This window comes from Thamnophis elegans, chromosome 9 (assembly GCF_009769535.1).
Source record: "Thamnophis elegans isolate rThaEle1 chromosome 9, rThaEle1.pri, whole genome shotgun sequence".
Lineage (NCBI taxonomy): Eukaryota > Metazoa > Chordata > Lepidosauria > Squamata > Colubridae > Thamnophis > Thamnophis elegans.
The window spans coordinates 65,230,401-65,243,364 of record NC_045549.1 but is presented as its reverse complement, the minus strand read 5'-3'; the positions used below and the strand labels follow the sequence as shown (position 1 = coordinate 65,243,364).

Sequence of the window (12,964 nt, the reverse complement as noted above, 5' to 3'; positions counted from 1 at the left end):
TTTCTCCTGGGAATAATCAAAGGGAAATATACAAAGAAAATTAAGTACATATTAACACATCTGCTAACTACAGCTAGAATAGCATTTGCCCAATGCTGGAAACAAAATAATACTCCCTCGGACGAATTGGTGATAAAAAAACCTTTGGATTGTGCAGAGATGGACAAATTAACACTGAAATTAAAAGATAAAGAAGAGTCGGAATATTATGAAATTTGGAACAATTGGTACAAACGGCTGCAAAACAAGAATAAAATTAATTAAGCCAAAAAACTATATATAAATATATATAGAACTGTGTATAAAGGTGTGTAAATATAGAAGTGAAATATTATATACATGTACAACAGGGATGGGTTTCTCGCCCCGTTCCAACCGGTTCGGTTGGAACGGGGCCGGCGGCGTCCTCGTGCATGCGCGTGGTGCACGCATGTGTACTAGCGTCTGCGTGATGCTCCAGCTGCTCCTGGACGATCGCGCAGGCGCTGTATGCGTCCTGCGCATGCATGGAAGCGCAGAACTTGTCAAAACCGGGTAAGGACCGCGGGCGGGCGGGCGCGCCCTTCGCCGTTCCCGGAAGTTACTTACTTCCGGGTTCGGCGACCAACCGGTTCGCAGGGACTGCCGCGAACCGGTTGAAACCCACCCCTGATGTACAGGTATAATGACATAACAATGTTGATGTAATGACTGTAAGGTGTTGTAGAAGGGAAAAAATAATTAAAAATCTGCAAAAATAAAACCAGGAGTATTCAGACAACAATCACTGTTACCTCATGGCCCACATCCCATCTGACACTGAGAAAAGAAACAATTGGGAAGCGTGCTTTCCAGCTTCAGAGCTCAGTGCACCAGAGTTTTGATAATGTATAAGACAGGTACCTTTAATTTAGCATGAATTGGTGAAAAGTTCTGATGGTTGGGGCTAAAATTATTGCGCAAATATCATGGGGAATTCTTCAGTCGGTTCCTGGATTTGGTAAAGAGGGATAGCCTTAATGCAAAGAGGAAGCACTCGGCTTCCTTCTGAACATGCTCAATGGTTATGTGCTCATGATTAACAATCAATTAAACACAGTCCAAGGACTCAAATGTTGCACTAATTATGACTTCCACATTCCAGAGCCAAATTGTCTGTTAGAATGACCAAAGGTTTGCTTATCATTGAGGGGCTAAACATGTTTGCACAGACAGTGGACCTTGCTCTGGGACAAATATATATATATATATATATATATATATATATATATATATATATATATATATATATATATATATATATATATATATATATATAGGTTGTGGGGGATTAGGAGCAAAATAGGGAACAAGTTGTAAACAATTTCTTTGTCTTCAGATATCCTCCTTCAATTTTTAAGTTGGTTGCTTTTTTCGAAAGGAGAACTTTTATGCATCTGGAATTTTAGACTCAGTAGCAAAGAGATAGAAGTCATATGAGAGAGAGAGGGAGATGGAGGGAGAGGGACTAAATTCGGTTCCACCACAAAACCGCGCTCGACTAAACCGTGCCCGACTAAACTGCATCGCTGATGTCATCAACAGGGCGACAACAGCGCGGAGACAGAAGTATGCTGTAAACCCTAAACCTAAACCTAACCCTCCTAAACCTAATCCTAACCCCCCTAAACCTAATCTTAAACCTAACCCTAAACCTAAGCCTAAACCTAACCCTTAATCTAACCCTAAACTTAACCCTAACCCTTAACCTAACCCTAACCCTAACCCTAACCCTTAACCTAACCCTAAAGCTAACTCTAAAGCTAACCCTAACCCTAACCCTTAACCTAACCCTTTACCTAACCCTAAAGCTAACCCTAAAGCTAACCCTTACCTTAAGTTGAATCGGCTTGCTTTCAAAGCGCTATTTAAAGCGCCCTTCTTTCTCTGCGCTGGCTGTTGTCGCCCTGTTGATGACGTCAGCGACGCGGTTTAATTGGGCTCGGTTTAGTCTAGCGCGGTTTTGACAGGTCACGCTAAATTCATGTTCTCCCCTTCTCTCTGTGTGTGAATTTACTACCCAGTTTCCCAATACTTTCTGTTGATCTGAAAGAGAACATAGTTGCTGTAATACTTTCAGATGTCTCTGAATAACCAAAGCAGGCCATTTCCTCTTCTCCTTGCTCTTTACCTTGAATACTTCATTCCTTGGAGATGGCTCATCTTCCAAATTTCATAAGCCCTTGTAAAGAAGCGAAGTGTTTATGCTACTCTATTTTTTTCTTCTCCTGTTCTTGCAGCAACATGCTGCACTTTAGGAATGTGTCCCTATTCCCAAGAATGGGAATCTTTGAGTATGGCACAGATCCTTCTCCATGTTGCACAGTTGATGTTTTATTTCTCTTCCTTGCAAACACTAGAGATTATCTGTCCATTTAGGGTTGAATACAATTAATTACCCTGCAAAATAACAATGCTGAGATTATTCCATTTCGCAGTTGCTTGTGGTGGGCTGTAAGCCTGTTATATAAGCTGTGGTTTGTTTTTGCTTTCAAAGTTTCTGCTGTCTTCAGACAGCCTCAATTCTCTTGGCAAAAAGTTCACTCTCTCAATCCACTTCATACGCTCCACCTGGACAAGGAAGAAAATTGCCTTTTGTCTGCTAAATCCCAGTGGTGCTTTTATCCCATTATGAGTACACATTCTTCCCCAAAATGCCAAGGCAGCAGGAGCAGAAGAGACTGCTGGTTATTGACTGCGCATTATAGTGTCAATTCAACACATTGACAAGGAGGAAGATGAGCACCAATTACTTAAATCATCACCGCCACCACAACCATATCCACATCATTGGAAGAAAAATGTGGCCTGTGTCTTAAGTGTTCTTCTGGATCGCTGCCTGAATCCGAATCTGATACACAGAATGAGTAACAAGGACGGTGACTCCGTAGGTGAAGGTGAGAGGAAGGTCACCTAAGCAAGACTAGCACTGCTAACCCGCAAACGAAAACTGGTCAGATATCAACTCTGCGTCGAAAACAGGCATCTTATGTACTTACACCTTCATGTCATCAAATAGGCATCAAATGCCAGCCTGCATCTGCAGACTTTGCTCCTGGATTCACCAGCTGCTTTCAAGCCATCAGCCGTAAGCCCAGTGGTGGGCTGCAGCCAGTTTAACAACCGGTTTGGTGATCGCACGCACAGGCGTGTAACACGCTAGCTTGCAGCATTCAAAATACAGCAATTTGAAGCTCAGCTGCTTACTGTTGTGGTCCACCGGCGCCTGCAGAGCTAACAGCAGAGTCAGCCAATTAGGAAGTTGGGGAGGAATATGGGACAGCCCTGGAGTCTGGGGAAGGCTCGGACGAGGGCTCTGCATCGGAGGCAGAGAGAGGGCCAAGGCCATCTGGTAGTTATTTGCTGCCTCCAGAGCCTCCGGAGTCTGATAGTCTGACATCAGTGAAGCAGGAGAACAGCAGGAGCCTGTTCCCAGTGTGCGCATACGCAAAGCTGCCAGAAGGCAAGAACAATTAAGAAAACAGGGTTGACTTGGTAGTAAGGCTTGGAGATGATTGGCCCCTCCCATAAGACATAAGAGAGGAGCGAACGGGATGTGAGCTTTTGCAGGAAGCAATTACCAATTTTTTCGGAGTATAAGACATACCTTTTTCTCTCTCTCAAAAAAAAAGGCTGAAAATCTGGGTGTGTCTTATACACTGAATACAGCATATTTTGCTTCCCAAAGCCCTGCCCCCTTCACCAAAATGACCATGCAGAGCCTGTAGAAGGCTTTCAGAGAGCTCCTGGGGGCTGGAGAGGGAAAACTGAAAAACAGGCTGTTTTTGCTCAATTTTGCCCCCTCCCCCTATCCCCCCAGGAGAACTCTATAAGCCTCCCAAGGCTAGGCATGCAATTTTGTTTGACAAAAATGGGTCCATTTTTGCAAACAAAGGGGCATTTTTTGCTCATTTTGGGGGGGGCACCCCCCTGGATCACTCTGCAAGCCCCCTAAAGGCTATTCATGCCTTTTTTTGGAAAAAGGGCCAATTTTCACAAAAAATGAGAGATTTGCAGAGTGCAAAAACCTTTTTTTAAAAATTTGCTTCTTCAAAACATTGGTGTGTCTTATACTCCAGTGCGTCTTATACTCCAAAAAATACGGTAGTTCATCTGCTCAGTTCAAGCTTTGAAAAGTTCTGTTTGACTCTGTGCTAAGTTTGGCCTTGCTCTGCTCTTGGCAATTAGGTCTCTGGCCGTGATGGTGAACCTATGGCACGTGTGCCACAAGTGACATGCGGAGCCATTTGTCAGGGCACGCGAGCCGTTGCCCTGTCAGCTGGCTAGCGGACTTTGGCCTTCTTTTGAGGCCATTCTGGAGGCCTTCCTTGAGGCCTCCAGAGTGTGAAAAACCAGTTCCTGAACTTCCAGTTTTTCACCCTCCGGAGGCTTCAGGGAAGCTTCTGAAGCCTCCAGAGGGCCTCCAGGGGGGAGGCTGTTTTCGCCCTCCCCAGTCTGCTATAAAGCCTCTGGAACTTGGGGAGAGCGAAAAAAGCACGCCAAAAACAGGGCAGCGCTGGTTGTGCGTGCATGTGCGCTGGTGTTGTGCACATAGCATTATGGGTGTGGCACATCCACGCATGACCCTCCCTGTTCTCCCCCGCTTTTGGCATGTGAGCCAAAAAAGGTTCACCATCACTGGTTTAGGGTCTCCTGCTTGAGCAGGGGGTTGGACTAGAAGACCTCCAAGATGAACATAAGATGAACATATAAGATAAACATAAGATATTTTGTTATTAGTCTTTTACCCTTCCAGTTTTTTCAACAAAATTTTGTAATAACTGCTTAGAAATTACAAGTTCCAGAAACTTGTGTTAAAGATAAACAATATGTTTTTTTTCCAATTTTCATGTCAGTTGATTCCAGCAAGGGTCAAAGCTGAATCATTAAAAGTCAGACACAATTATCCCAAAATGACTAACAACAATTATCACATTAGCTAAAAACATACTTATGCAACCCACAATAAAGCCCCTGTGAACAATGATGTACCAAACATTCATGGAATACATCCAACCATTGTTTCCATGAAGATAAATTCAAGCTGCTTCAGATATTATGACTTTAAAACACTGACAGTGCTTCCATAGGGGCGGGGGAGGGGGGTAGAAATTGCATGTACAATTGTGATACAAAATCTAGGCACAAAAGTTCATGTTTTTCCCACATGAAAACATATTAGAGAATTTTTCAAGTTATCCTAAAATTCAGCCCTCACAAGAGGAAACAATTAAGCTTTTCTAATATAGTCTATGAATATTGATTTATATTCACTTATAGAACATAAGACATAGAATAATAGAGTTGGAAGGAACCTTGGAGGTTTTCTAATCAAACCCCCTGCTTGAGCAGGAGACCCTATACCATTTCAGATAAATGGTTGTCTAGTCTCTTTTTGAAAGCCTCCAGTGAGGCATATAAATCGAATAAACCTAAACCTAAAACTAAACCTAAACCAGTGATGGAGCACCCATAACTTTTGAAGGCAAGTTGTTCCATGGTTGATGGTTCTCACCATTGGGAAATTTCTCCTTAATTCTAGCTTGCTTTTCTCCTTGAATAATTTCTATCCATTGTTTCTTGTCTTGCCTTCTAGTGTTTGGGAAAATAGTGTGATCTTTGTAGGATCCCCTCAAATATTAGAATACTGCTATCATTACTCCCCTAGTCTTTGTTTTCATTAGACTAGACATAACTCAATTCCTGTATCCATTTTTCGTATGTTTTAGCTTTCAGCCTCCTAATCTTTCTTGTTGCTCTTCTCAGCAGAGTCTCAAATCTTTTTTATATTGTGTCAACCAGAACTTGGTTTGGTTTGGTTTATTGGATTTATATGCCGCCCTTCTCCCAAGGACTCAGGGCGGCGTACAACATTAACCCCCCCCACATATTACAAAAGTTAAAAAAAAATAGAATATCCCAAAAACAAACCCAATTAAGATTAACAATAACATTTTTTTTAAAAAAATAATTAAAATTAATAGCAATAGCAGTTAGACTTATATATCGCTTCATAGGGCTTTCAGCCCTCTCTAAGCGGTGTACAGAGTCAGCATATCGCCCCCAACAGTCTGGGTCCTCATTTCACCCACCTCGGAAGGATGGAAGGCTGAGTCAACCTTGAGCCGGTGAGATTAGAACCGCTGAACTGCAGATAACAGTCAGCTGAAGTGGCCTGCAGTACTGCACCCTAACCACTGTGCCACCTCGGCTCTTAACAATAATCAATAATTTAATTTATTTTGTTCAGGCCAGGCCGGCTTGCTGGAAAAGCCAACTATTTAGGGCGCGTCGGAAGGACCGGAGGTCGGGGATTATACAAAGCTCCGTGGACAGCTCATTCCAGAGGGAAGGTGCTCCCACAGAGAAGGTTCTCCCCCTGGGGGTCGCTAGCTGACACTGTCTGGCCGACAGCACCCTGAGGAGGCCAACTCTGTGGGATCACCCTGGACGGTGGGAGGCTACCGGTGGCAGTAGGTGGTCTCACAGGTGTCCTGGGCCTAACTTGATGCAGTATTCTAAGTGTGGTCTTACTAAGACTTTGAAAAGAGATATTAGAACTTCTATCTAGAATTGATTCTATTTCTCCATTTATGCAGTCTAGGATTACATTGGCTTTTTTTGGCTGCCGCCGCACACTCCTAACTCATATTTAACCGACTCCAAGATCCCTCTTACAATTACTGCTATTGAACCAACTTTCCCCTAATCTGTACATGTACATTTGTTTTTTTCTTGCCTATGTGGAAAACTTTTACCTATGTCGAATTTCATTTTGTTAGCTAGGGCCCAGTGTTTAAGTCTGTCAATATTCAGTATTGTCACTTATTGAAATTGTCAGTATTGAGGTCTGTCAATATAAATGCTATATTTACATAAATGAAAGATTCAATTATTTAAACCTGAAAGATGAAAGGTTTACAACGAACTGCATCCCACTGGTAGAGGAGTTGTAGAATACATCATGATATAAGCAAACTCTGCCCTGGATTCTTCCCATTCCTTACAATCCACATCCCACCTCTTGTAATTTGACCAAGTTCCACATCTTTACCATTGTTTGCATTCTTCTCAGTAATAAAAGGTTCAGCCCAAAGAAGCAAAGTTCTTAATCTTATTCTGTCAAGTATAGTACTAAGTTACAGTAGTTTTCAAGTTGTACTTCCGTTTATGACAGGATAGTATAAATAAATTCAGAGGTTAACCAAGTAAAGATTCTTGAAAAGCATAATATTTCTTACTAGCACTAATTGTATATTTCGGTGTTCTGCAACTTTGAGATGTGTGGACTGCAGCTCCCCGAATTTCCCAGTATGATTCATACTTGACCATAAACATTGCTTTGTATCATCGTTTTTTACTTTATTATTTATTATTTATTTATTAATTAGACTTCTATACCACTTAATAGGGCTTTCAGCCCTCTCTAAGTGGTTTACAATTATTATTTTTTTAGCAAATTGAGTCAGCAACTTGCCCCCACAGTCTGGGTCCTCATTTCACCCACCTCGGAAGGATGGAAGGCTGAGTCGACCTTGAGCCGGTGAGATTTCAACCGCTGAACTGCAGATCACAGTCAGCTGAACTGGCCTGCAGTACTGCACCCTAACCACTGCGCCACCTCAGCTCTTACAGATATCCCAAAGTTTATTCAAGGATAGGTAAAAGATATAACCCTAACCTTACGCTCAACATCCAGAGGATACCAAGTTACTAAACATAGATGGATTCCTACCTCATCATACAGTTTTAGGCTCTTCAGTACTACAGAGAAGTCAGGGGGGCAGAAAGGATTTGGATAACAGCAACATAAATTATTTAAAGGTAGATGAGATCGGTTCACCAGAAATACCGAAAGAGCTAAATATACATCCAGCTTAACCATATGACGGCTAATGGAGTTGCAAGGTGAGGATAAATGATAAGTGTTCCCAGATATTTTGGGATATCCATCTCTAAGAAGAAGAAGTGTTTAACTTTGAGGGAGATTGGATGGTCAAGAAATACAAAACACGAATAAATTAATTAATAAATTAATTAAAAAGAGACTAAGAATAGGAATTAATGAGGAGGGGAAGAAAAACAAGAGGTAAATCCATGTTCTGGTGGGAAAAAATATTTTGTAGTGGATACCTGAGAATACTTGGTTGTCAAGATTGGACTGTAAGAAAGGCTGAGCACCCAATAATCGAGGCCTTTGAACTCTGTGCTGGAGAAGACTCCTGTTGAGTCCCTTGGACGGCAAGGTGATTAAACCGGTCAGTCCTAGAGGAGATCAACCCTGGCTGCTCTTTAGAAGGCCAGATCCTGAAGATGAAACTCAAAGACTTTGGCCACCTAATGAGAAGGAAGACGGACTCCCTGGAGAAGAGCTTCATGCTGGGAGGGCAAAAGAAGAAGGGGACGACAGAGAATGTGGGGGCTGGATGGAATCATTGAAGCAGTAGGTGTGTGAGCTTAAGTGGACTCCAGAGGATGGTAGAGGACAGGAAGGCCTGGAGGAACGTTGTCCATGGGGTCAGAATGGGTCGGACGTAACTTTGCAACTAACAACAACAACAACCTGGGAACAGGAAAACAATTGAATAAAATAATGAAATGTAAAAAGCAGAATAGAAAAGGAAATTCAGGAATCGGACAAAAGTCCATTAATACTGATAATAATAATACTAACTAATACTAATAATTCATATATAGTATATTCACCAAATACATAATTTTTGGCATATGAAAAAATGGGAATGTGATAAAGAATAGCATATGATCAGTCTTACTATTTGACCCGTTGGCCTTCATACATTTTCCCTTTTTTATGAATGAATGCTACCTTTTGCTACCCTTAATCTAATTTTGAATATCATTTTTCTCACCTTTTCACTCTGGGAATCATTTGGGATGTTGCACCTTTATTGGTGGGAAGATTTAAACTCTTGTTCAGCCATAAAAGAGCTTGAACAAAGCTTTATATCGATTAACTTGAGTTATCTTGGCTCGATAGAATTTTTAGGAAAATAGAAGCAGGGAGAATCTCTCACGGTATCATAAATGGTATATTTGTGGCGTCCAGCTACATCTCTCTAGCCTTAGGAGCCATAATCAGCAAAGATTCATCTAAGCTCGTTTGGGTAGTTAATTCAGATAATGCAATTGTGCTAAAATTGAATAAATCATCTGAAATATATAGTGCTGATGTGGACAGTTTCTGAAAGATCAACGCAACCTAGATGAGATTGGTGGTTTATGAATATCATCTAGTCATCATGCTTCATAGAGCTATTTTAAGTCTTTGAAATTCATCCAGTAACCAAAATGCTTCTGGAGATTGCATTAAGACATCTGCAACTGTTGAGGGCAGCCATGCTTTATGCACTTTTCTATAATTGCTGAGCAATTGATGGGCTCAGCTGGTGTTTTGGACGAGTGCTGTGTTTCCTTTTCCTTCATTAAATGCACAATAGAAGGAAAAATAGAAGCTGTACAGTATACGATCCAGGTGAGACAGCCACCTGGTCTCTCTCAAGCCAAAACAAAACCACCACTTAGTTCTGATAAAGCAAAACAAAGAAAAAAAATAGACAAGCAGAAGGGATTTCTTGTTTAGAGAATTAGAAATTACACAATTCTGGGTTGGAATTGTTTTCTTTAAGTATTTCCAAGTATAGAATAAAATAACAGAGTTGGAAGGGACCTTGGAGGTCTTCTATTCCAACCCCCTGCTCAGGCAGGAAACTCTATACCATTTCAGACAAATGGTTATCCAATCTCTTCTTAAAAACTTCCAGTGTTGGAGAATTCACAACTTCTGGAGGCAAGTTGATCCACTGGTTAATTGTTCTAAATGTCAGTAAATTTCTTCTTAGTTCTAGGTTGCTTCTCTCCTTGATTAGTTTCCACCCATTGCTTCTTGACCCGCCCTCGGGTGCTTTGGAGAATAGTTTGACCCTTTTATTTGTGGCAACCCCTCAGATATTGGAACACTGCTATCATGTCTCCCCTAGTCTTTCTTTTCATAAAACTAGACACACCCAGTTCCTGCAACCGTTCTTCATATGTTTTAGCCCCCAGTCCCCTAATCTATTCCCCTGAAATCATGTATGAGATACATTATTTTCTAGCTTGAGATAAACTACATTGTATATTCTCACAAAAATAATTTTATCAAGTAGACATTTCAAGTGTTAAGACCATTCTTAAATAGAACAGGTCCATAATCTGTCACCTTTAACTCTTTCAATCCCTCAAATTACTTGGGAACCTGAAAACTACCTGGCCAAACGACTATTATTTATAAATGTGTAAGAATATTTGCTCTTATTGGGACAATTAGTATACATTAATTTATTTCATTTTGCATTTCAAGATCTTAAAATATGCTCTTCTATTTCTGGAAAGGGAAGGAAGCGGCATCTCTCCCTAAATGGATTTAAATATCAGCTAGGAGAGTTAAATAACAGAATCCCAGGAAATGAAATGATTCTGCTATATTTAGTAGCATTAGACGAGTGTATCTCAGCAACAAAATGTTTTTTTTTCTGTTAAGAAAACAGGATAAAGGTAAAAAGAATGATTGGAACTGGTGGAGAAAGCAAAAACAACAACAAAAAAATCAAACACAGATGTAATAGGAGATTTTCCAGATGTTGAATTCAATTTCTTAGAATCAAGTCATCCAACTTGGCTTGCATAAACTGTAATTTTTAATTTAGCGGAGAAACTATTCCCATAGATTTTTAAATCTAATAGTAGTTGACTTCCTTAATTTTTGTATAGCGTAACAACATTTATAAAAATAATCATGTCCTTCATTCCAGTAATTTCTTTCAAATAGAATTCACTGTGTTATTAAAAATAAAAGTACATATGTATATACAATAATTCAAGGCTCAGTAATTTTAATATATATAATACACACACACACACAAATACACACACACAAACAAACATACATTACAGGGGTGGGCTGCTGGGGGTTCACAGGGGTTCGGAAGAACCTCTAGCTAAGATTCAGAGAACCCCCAAATCCTGGTCCAGCCCATCCCATCCTGCCCCTCCCAAGAGTCCCCACACGGCCCATTCTGGATGCAGGTAAGTAAAGGGCGTGCACGGAGGCCCGGGGAGGGTGAAAAACATGCCTACCAGAAGTTCTGGAAGGCTAGAAGCGGGCAAATTTCTGGGCTCCAGGGGGCCTCCGGAGCCTGGGGAGGCTGTTTTCGCCCTCCCAGAGGTTCGAGGGAAGCCTCTGGAGCCCGGGGAGGGTGAACCCCCCCTGTGGTGCAGGAGGCAGACTAGGCATGGCCCACCCATGGCCATGCCCACCCAGAAACCAGGCAGAGAACCCCTTGCTAAAAATTTTGAAGCACCCTTCTGTATGTTTCTGTCTGTCTCTCTCTCTGTGTGTGTGTGTGTAAAAAGCCTATGTTCAGGGATTATCTCTTTCCCTTTCATAGGTTTTCAACATTCCAATTAGCACCACCAGCTAAATTTCCCACAACGCACCTGGGAAAGTGTAAAGAAATTGGGCTCCTCTGGATTCCACTCTCTACTACTGTTATCACCTTTAAGTCAAAACCAAGCAGGATGAAACCCACTAACAAGCCCTTAATTAAAGAACACCCTCAAATGAATATAATGTTGGATAAAACAGTTCCAGATATAGCTATTTTTTGAGCTTTGAATAATTTGCTTTGAGTATTCTGGTGTTGCTTCTAGCCTAATCTTTATTGCCCTGCTTACAGAAACTGCCTCTCCAGTTAACCCTTATTATGTAGTAACAGCTAAGGCGAAGCGCTCATCAACCTGAGTGATGTTGAATTAGGCACACCCACCCAGTCACATGACCACTGAGCCCCGCCTACCCAGCTGGTCATTAGGGCAGAGAACCAGTTGTTAAAGTATTTGAATCCCACCACTGCTAGGAAAAATGGAATCAAGAGGATAAGTATCAGATGCTATAGAATTATGGATATAATATGGAAAAAAATTGTAAATAGGCTAATGTAAGAAGAAATTTAGTTAAAGCTCATTTTCTTTTCTTTTTGTATTATTATAATATTACTGTAAATATATTACTGCCATAGTTTGTTAAGTAAGTTAAGATTTGCTATTGATTTTTCTTTGACTTTGTTTGTAATTGTTAACCTAATATATCTTTTCAATAAGGTATTTTTAAAAAAACAGCAAGGTGGAGGAACTCAGTTATATTGGTAATGAATGCACTATTGGAAGCTCTGAAAACCAGGTCAAAAATAGATCACCATGAGTAAAATGTATGGATGGGATCATTAAGAGTTGACAACAACTTCAGTCAGTTACTTTTAATCCCTTTGCTCAGTCAACAGATGCTAGAAAGAAAAAGTATTTAAGGCATCTAGAATCAAAAATATAGTTCTATTCCTTCTTCAGCACAATCAACTCTTTATTAAAGTAGCAAAATCAATTGATTTGAACTCAGAAAAATGTTATAAAGCCGCAATCTAAAATGCTATCAAACTGGATAATAATTTTTTAAAAGCCACTTATTATAATAAAGTCACACTAAATTCTTAGTGAAAGAGATAATTTAGGATATTTTGCAAGAATGAAGAGGCTTTAAAGTGTAATTTCCAACTATGTGCAGAATGCATGATGATCCATCAAAAGCCATTTAGCTATCTGCATATGGGTTCCAAATTGCTATTACGTGCTTTCTAGACAAAAGTACCAACAATTAAATGATCCAGAAGACAATTATTTCTTTGTTATTGAGGGTTAAGAAAGCAAGATCCCAGCCTATTATATCAGAATTTGTCTTTCTGACTGATCATTGGCCATATCGCTTGAGGCCCAATTTAGTTTTTCACAGGACTGATCTTTCAACTTTGTGAAAATCTTTACCAACAATGTTTACCACTGTTTTCTGCAGTGGAGTGAAAACACAGATTATTAACAGCAAGCACTTAATATTTGT

General features: G+C 40.5%; 1 protein-coding gene across 1 annotated transcript in view; it reads right to left on the bottom strand.

Annotated features, from left to right (window-relative positions):
- Positions 1–12,964, bottom strand: part of DLC1 (DLC1 Rho GTPase activating protein) — a 280,082-nt gene that overhangs the window by 170,170 nt on the left and 96,948 nt on the right. The window lies entirely within an intron of this gene.